Below are 9,313 nucleotides of genomic sequence, written 5' to 3'. Positions count from 1 at the left end.
ACATAGTTTTAATTATACATTTTGCTAATAATTTTTCATTGTGAATTGCTTGTTTTTCTCATAGCTGACCAACCAATCAATATTAATTCCTTAGAAATAAAAACCAAGCAATGTAAACAAATTAAATAAATATATTTTTTTTTATATTCAAATTAAAAGTCTGTCTCCAAAATGCGTACTATGTATATGTGATATTATTAGTAATATATAGTCACATACATATATATAAATTACAAAAATATATTGGTATATTTAACTATGCATATTTTAGTATGATGTAAATACATTTCCTTTTTTTAATATATTTTTTCAGGTTTTTAAATTTTCAGATAAAACTCATACAATATACGTTTAAAATTATTATTCTCACAAGCGTCAGCAGAAGTTAAATTGAATTTTTGTGTGTGATAACATGCAGAGGATTCTTTCGTCGTGAAAATTATGATGCTTGAAAATTTCATAGCCACCGAATTATTACTGCTGTTAATAGCTAACGCTTGTGGGATGCTCTGCGACGCGGTTGTCATGGTGATTCTCTACCGCCAAGATATAAACACGTCAACCAACCTGTTCATGTTTACTCTATCAACTTCTGATGTTGTTTTATCAACCACGGCCCTGTTTAGACACGTTTATTTTTACGTTTTGAATATGTCACCGGGCGAGCCGAACTTCACTGAGCTGTTAATTATCATCGCGAAAATAAATAGTGCAGCTGAAACGTATTATTATTACGCAGTAGCCTTAATCTCCATTGAACGTTTATTAGCTGTGTACTTGCCCTTCAATGTTCATAACCTCTGCAGACCTAAACGCATTAAGTATATTGTTATCCTACTTGCCATCTATGTGCTGTTCATAAATGTACTTCTGAGTTATAATGTTATCATTTTTTTAACAAAGTTTCTCTCAAATAATATTTTTAGCAGCAAATCCTTGTATAATATAAGAAATTTCTTTGATTTTTCTCACATTTTTTCACGTTTTCTTGAAGCTATTGCTCCTTTGTCAATCATTTGTCTATGCACTTTATTAATAATGCTAAAATTGCACAATTCTTCAACAAAAATGAAAATCACAAAGAACAATTTCAGAAAACAAAAAGTGATTAAAATGTTAATGACAGTGTTATTATCTTATGCGTTTCTTAATATTCCTTATATAATTTATAATATTTTTATTAGTTTAAAGGTAAATGAAAATATCTGCTTAACTTTATTTTTGTCGATTTGTCACCATCTGAACGGGACAGTTAATTTTATCATTTCTGTGACCATGATTTCTAAATTTGCCACTTCTTTTAGATGTTTTAAGTGTACGAAACAGTAACAGTTGAATGCATGGTGGTGTATTATGATTTGTTTCATTTTAAATATTATCTATAATTGTATTAATTATATTTTATTATAGTGAAATACGCCTAAACCACGCATATTAACTCATCCGCCATATATTGAACGCAAAAATCAAACCTAAAGTCATAATACAAACCCATACATCAACCTGTGTTAAAAAACTATTAACATAATACAAGTACATATATCAAACTTTGTAATAAAACTACTGACATAAAACATTGACACATTTCACATTGTTCAATTTTCCTAACATTTTTTTTTTATAATTAACCTCTTCGGATTTTTTTTTATGTTTTAATGAAGTTAATAATTATTGTAAGACAAACGATAATGTTAAGTTAGCAGAAATCAATTATACTATATTTGATCATAGTTGTTGTAAAGCTAATTATAAACGTCTGTTTGTTATTTAAAATGACATATATTTGTTTATTAAACATAATCAGCGTTTGTTTGAAGATAGTTTCTCCTATCCTTCAAAAACTTGATAACGTGTACTTGATACTTCGTAATACGATGAAGAACGAAATTTCACCAACTGTTTTACTCTAAACTTGTCAAGTTGGTTAGGATTTTTAAAGATTTAATTTGAAGCGAGAAAATTCGATGAGTATATAAACTGTGTTGAAATATATGTGTTGATTTGTAAAAAAAACTACTAAAATTTCAACTATTACAAACGCATTTATTTGGTGTACACGTGTTTTTTATTCAAGAGATATTACATTCATCTATATACTATTAAAAGCGAAACGTTTTCATAATATTTTTATTGTTTGGTTTTCTTTTCTTTTCGTTGTTTTTTATTTTTTAAATTTTTTTTGTCTTTTCTTTTTTCCCCCAAATGTTATATAGAAATTTATTTTAACACGATAACTAATTTATTGATATTTTTATTTGTAGATACACTCATTTAATTTCTTAATTAAGAAATTGTTAAATTGAGATATAATTAAATTCAAAATAATATTTGGCCTGGTGTTACCTCCTTTACTCACTTTATTTTTTTAAAACTATGTGGGCTATATGGCGGCCAAACAGTTCCTGAACTGCAAAAGCCGAGACAACTCACTAGTGGTAAGGGGAAAGTAGGGAGATAACGAATGTAAGAGAGAGAGAGAGAGAGAAAGAGATGGAGGGAGAGAAAATGCAGTGGAGTGAAAGGAAAAATAGAATGTTCACGAGAGGGAGAAAGAGTATAGGAGTGAGAAAGAGAAATAGCGTGAGCTATTGTGTTAGAGACTGTACGAGGTTGCGAAGAGAGAGAGAGAGTGAGAGAGAGAGAGAGAGAGAGAGGCATCTGAAATTTAAGCCTATGACTGTGATTCCCACTGGCAACCAACTAATCACTGATAGATACCACTGTATTCATTTATACATGTGCTAATTATATTAAACATCAACAACAAGGTATAAAGTCTGTCAAAAATTATATTGATTTCTCTGGTAAGGGGAGCACACAACAGTCGTAACAGACAAGCACATCGAGCTCTATACTGAGCCCAGCTGTACAATAAATAGTGGCTGAATACGCTTACAAATTGACAAAGATAAAATTCATTTCTTGTTTTATTTTTCGAAACCATTGGTTCCCAACACCCCCTCCTCCTAGGGGGTCTTGAATGGCTTATGTAAAGATTACGAGGTTCTGCTTTTCTACACAACAGTACACTGACTGTCAAAGGGAAATTGTGTGAATCATATTGTTGATTTGAAAGCTGAAATCAGGTTGTTTTTGGAAGTGCAATGGAATGAATACCTTTTGATTTTTTATACACTTTGACGACAAATACTGGTTGAAGAGAGTAGCATACCTAGAAGATAAATTTGAACATGAATATTATTTCGGGGCATTTTTATTAAAGCTGCAAATTTGGCGAAGAAAAATAAATGTTGAAAATATTGCCATGTTTGAGAAACTCTGCATTGTGGTAGATGAATCTGATTGTGAGATAAATAAATACTGTTATACATGTCTATTATATGATGTCATCTGGTATTCATGTATGTTGTGTTATGTCCTCTAAAATTCGGCTATGTTGTATGATATCATCTGTCTTTACCTCTATGTTGTATGATATCATCTTCCTTTACCTCTATATTGTATGATATCATCTTCCTTTACCTCTATGTTGTATGCTATCATCTTCCTTTACCTCTATGTTGTATGATATCATCTGCCTTTACCTCTATGTTGTATGATATCATCTTCCTTTACCTCAATGTTGTATGATATCATCTTCCTTTACCTCTATATTGTATGATATCATCTTCCTTTACCTCTATGTTGTATGCTATCATCTTCCTTTACCTCTATGTTGTATGATATCATCTGCCTTTACCTCTATGTTGTATGATATCATCTTCCTTTACCTCAATGTTGTATGATATCATCTGCCTATACATCTATTTTGTGTGATATCATCTTCCTTTACCTGTATGTTGTTTTATATCTGCTAAAATACATATATGTCATGTGGTGTTAACCGACCATTTAACGTTTGTGTAATGAAATCTGACATACCTCACAATTATATTATGTCATAAGAAATACTGCCATGTTGTTTGATGTCATCTTCCTTTATCGCTTTGTTGCATGATGTATACCTCGCTGATGTCATCAGTTTCTGTTGTTTGATGTGGTCTGACCATTTCCCTCGGTCATGTGATGTCACGAACCATAATCTCTATGTTCTATAATGTTATCTAACAATTTCTCTATGTCGTTTGATGGCCATAGCTCAAAAAAAGTGACAATCTATTCGTTTACCTTTTATTTAGCTTGAGCTTCTCTATAAAACACTGAAATATTCGGGACATCGGACAAATATTATTTTAAAACATTTTAATTGCTTTACCTTCCTGTTTATCCTAAAGTAGCGTATCGACATTATTAAGCCACAGTACGTTATCGAAAGTCTATAGAGTTCGGGTCCCTGGTTAGAGTCACAGCATGTTCCAGCGTGCACCCAACCTTGACCTTGATGGGTACCTAATTTACGTTAGGGAAAGTTAAGTCGGCTGGCCAGAATGCTGACCTTTCATATTTCGAGGTCCCAAAAACAGCTGAGCTCTACTTCACCTGCCCCGTGGGTGGGTCGCCAGGTTCGAAATGGAACTTTACTTACTTTACATAACTTATTATAGAAACACTAACATGCGCGTCCATCAAAATAAGGTTAACAAACGCATTGATACATGACACATCCAGTAATTAAAATGTCTTTTAGTCTTTGTTTCTACTCTTTGTAATAATTATTTATACACATTATATTATGCCAAAACTCATTGATATTTTAAATCAGCAAACTTTACATTTAAAGTGTTTGTATCCGTTTTCATACAAAATCAAACTGTTTATATTGAGATAGAAATTTTTTTTTTTCATACGTTTAACTATTTGTATTTGTTTTATTTGCCATGCATAACCTATTACAGTTGATTTCAAATTTCTATAACAGAAATACGCACCAAAAACAGTAATGTTTTTATACAAATGTTTTGATGAAAGTAGTAAATATACACAATGGAATTAACAATAAAATAGTTTTAAAAAATGAGTAGTATAGAAGCATTGCCAATAAAACTAATATTTTAGAATAATGAACTTAAAATATTTACATTGTATACAATCTATACAAAGACATTTTATCATGTTTTAAAACCTTGAAAACCATTACTTATTGAAAGTTGTGTAGTGTAGTTTGAATAATTGATTAAGTAATATTTTATGCACTGCTAATATTAGTAGTCAATTTTTACAAAATATGTTTAAAGTAGAAACTAAATCCTACTCTGTATGACAACAATCGTGTCTGTTCCGTACAAGCAAAACATTGTTATTACCAAATAGTGTTTTTATGTATACATAGTGGGCATGACAACCTAGCACTTAAAAGGGGAATTAACGGGGTAGGGGGGGGTGCACGTATAATAGGATAAGTGTTTCTTTGTTCCGGTGTTGTTTACCATACACAATAGCCACTAACTTTATCTGCGTTGTACAGCAATACGAGAGAGGGAGTAAAAGCCGGGCTCTGTTGTCTATTTTTACACTGTCTGAACTCTGACACATTTTTCTATTCCTAAAGTTAAAGCGATATACATCAATCGCTTTAAACTATGACACATTTATCTATTGCTAAAGTTAAAGCGATATACATCCATCGTCTGAACTATGACACATTTCTGTATTGCTAAGTTAAAGCGATATTCATCCATCGTTTGAACTATGCATTTCTGTATTGCTAAGTTAAAACGATATTCATCCATTGTCTGAACTATGACACATTTCTGTATTGCTAAAGTTAAAGCGATATACATCAATCGCTTTAAACTATGACACATTTCTCTATTGCTAAGTTAAAGCAATATACATCCATCGTCTGAACTATGACACATTTCTCTATTGCTAAAGTTAAAGCGATATACATCAATCGCTTTAAACTATGACACATTTGCCTATTCATCCATCAAGCGATAAACACCCATCCTAACAAATTTGTATCTATTTATGCGTTGATCAGAGTTTCTTTCCGGCAACTTTTTGAGAATAGGCAGGAATAGCATCTACTTTTACTTCCCTATATATGCTCCATATCTTGTTTGTTTTTATCTAACTAAAATAAAAGAAATTGCTCCTATAACATGTTTTCGATACATATAATCATCTATAAATTGTATGATAGAATGAAAAATATAGTTACTATTTGCCTTCAACTTAGTGTATTGTATAATTTTTGAAGTGTGCTAAAAGAAGAAAGTTAGAAAATGACGCACAAAAAAAAAGTAAATCGAACAATGATGTGTGTGTATGTGTAGGTGTATGTGCGTGTGTCTAAGCAGGGCTATGTATAGATGTGAAGAGTTACACATAGTATCCATTTTTCTTAATTCATACATCAATTATTCAAACCTACCTCTGTAATACAACCATAAAATCAGTTTTGGTTCGTTTGTTTAAGTCGAAGATTAAATAAAAACAGTTTGTACCTAAAATTCAGAGGCTTAGCGAGAGCGAGGGGAGGGGGGGTACATATGTCCCCGGGCGCGGACCTTAGGGGGCGCCAATATGGGCTGGAGAAAAAATTAATAGCTCATTTTAGCTGCAGTTTTGCATTATAAATATAAAAATATATGGAGGGGGGCGCCAAATTGAAAGTTTGTCGGGAGGGGGGGGGGGGGGGGGCCAAATTAAAAGTTTATCCCGAGGGGGGGGGGGGGAGGAACGCCAAATTGAAAGTTTGTCCCCAGGTGCCGGGAAGGGTCGCTACTCCTCTGCTAAAATGTGTATAATGCTAAAGTAAAAACAAGAATTAATTCAATTTATAATCAATTATTACCATTTTTTATACAGCTTGCAACAATAAAAGAGGTCTGTTCTTATTGCGATAGACAAGAGGTCATACAAATAAACAAAAGTTACTTCCCCGTAATCTATCTATATCTAAATATATAATTCTCTTCTTGGAGACCCTAGAAAACAAACTGTAAGCGCGCCTTTCAGTCCCCTCTCTTCTTCACTAGGCATAAATCAACCTCCCCACCCCCACGTGGTCTGGTGAGCTGTGGTTCACGCTAAATGTTTACTATCGTAGAGCCGGGTTTAGTGACGGCTATCAGGGGCATATAATTTAGTTTGAAACTATTTTAAACTTAGGGGAGGTAACTAAGAGGAGGCTGCTTTCAGGGGGGGGGGGTGTAGGGTAGGGGTTGGGGTTGGGGGAAAGGAGGGGTGGGGGTTATCGTCCTTAACGACCTACTGATAGTGTTTTAAAGCAAATATTTTCAATGGCAGCATTGGTACTGTCGAATTCACAAGTTATGAATTACTGAAAAGTAGAAAAAACAATAACTAAATAGCGGTGTATGATACGCCGCGGGTCGGCTCGTACAGTATATTTTTAAAGCTAGGACAAGCGCTGTGTCCGGCTTTGATCATAGGTGTTTTGTCCACATAGGGTCTTTGATCTCAGGTGGTTTGTCCAATACTGTCCATATATGGTAAGGATTTATTTTAAAAGTTGCTAAATTATATTTTAAATTTCGACATGATGTAATAATATGGTCAAACAGATGTACTGACATATTTGCGTGCTATAGCACATCTGTCATTTAGTTAACCATTTTATGTATTACATCTTTGACTATATTGTTGGCAAGTTTTGTATCATTTTTTATCCTTTATATATGCTATGTATTTTCAAGTACTTCTACATTATTTATTTGTGAAACTTGTTATATGTCGAATTATTTGTGTTTTATTTCTATTTAAAATAAATCTATGAGGTCTAGCACCAGCCTTTATGTGGAGACTAAAATATAGTTCTTGGCTTTTTTAAATACATGTTAATTTCTATTAACGTACTCTCAGGAAACAGGTATAAAATCGTGTTAATTGTATCACACCTATGATCAAAGCCGGACACAGCGCTTGTGATCAAACACCCGTTGATAGACCACCTGTGATCAAAGACCCTCTGCTGAGAAAACACAAGTGGTCAAACCCCCTATGGTCAAACCCCCTATGATCAAACCCCCTATAGTCAAAGCACCGCTATGGTCAAAGGCCCGCTGTGGTCAAACCCCCTATGGTCAAAGCCCCTATGGCCAAAGCTCCGCTGTGGTCAAACCCCCTATGGTCAAACCCCCTATGGTCAAAGCACCTGTGGTCAAAGGTCCGCGCACCGTAGAAATGCGTGAGCTAGAAAGAGGACCAGTTCTCGTAACCTTCCAGTTTAAATGTTGTAGGTCACGTGTCTAGACTATATTTAGTACACTTGACCCGGGAGTTAAATTATAGACTCGCTCACCCATTTGACGCAGAGCAACGCGTTTCGTGTGAACTGCTGACGGAAGCAGATTACTGTTCAACCGGAGAAAAAATAACTCCTTAAGTCGACGTTAACGGAATTGATGGTATTACTTCCTGAGACAGTACAATACAACTGTGTTATTCTGTAGAACAGTAAAATGCAACACGCTATTCTGTGAAAACATTTGCAACTGCCATTGTTTATTTTAAGTAGACGCGTGGTAGTTATATGAATCGACCTACTCTTGCTCAGAGGTATCGATATTTTGATATATTCTGAGTAAGGGTTAAGTTAAAGAGTAAATCGCAACACGTCTTATATTGAAAGAACTAGCCACAGCTTTACTTAGAGTTAACTGGTTGTGGGTATTGGTAACGAATTGGTGGTAGTTATTGGTATCGAATTGTAGGTAATTATAAGCATCCAGCTAATTAAAGGAAGTGGCATCAAATCGATGGGATGTATTGCTATCGAACTGATGGGGAGCTATTGGTATCGAACTGGTGCTTGTTATTGGTATCGAACTGGTGCTTGTTATCGGCATCGAACTGGTGTTTGTTATTGGTATCTAACTGATGCCAGCTACTGGTATCGAACTGGTGCTTGTTATTGGTATTGAACTGTTGCTTGTTATCGGTATCTAACTGATGCAAGCTATTGGTATCGAACTGGTGGTTCTTATTGTTATCGAACTGATGAGATTTTTCGTAACGAACTTGATGTAGTTACTGTATTCGACTGCTCTGGCACTGAAGTATCGATATTCAGGTAAATTTGAGTAAGGCTGTAGGTTTGACGTAGCTCCAGGGTTAAGGATATTGTGTAGGGGAAATTAACTAAGCCAAGCCTTAACTATAAAGAAAGTACATGAATTAGAAAGAGCTAAGATTAAATATACGAGCCGGCCCGTGGCATAACATACGCCGCTATTTAGTTGTTTCTAATTTTCAATAATTCATAATTTGTGAATTCGACAGTACCAACGCTGACACTGAAAATATTTCTTTAAAACACTATAAGTAGCTCGTTAAGGACCATAACCCCCCCCCCCCTTCCTTCCCCCCCTCCCCCCCCCCCCCCCCCTACGTTTAAAATCGTTGGCTCTGCTTGTAAACATTTAGAGTGAACACAGCTCACTAA

This window comes from Physella acuta, unplaced genomic scaffold (assembly GCF_028476545.2).
Source record: "Physella acuta isolate Inbredline_101_S28 unplaced genomic scaffold, ASM2847654v3 ptg000380l, whole genome shotgun sequence".
In the NCBI taxonomy this organism is placed as follows: domain Eukaryota; kingdom Metazoa; phylum Mollusca; class Gastropoda; family Physidae; genus Physella; species Physella acuta.
This window is presented reverse-complemented; position numbering follows the sequence as displayed.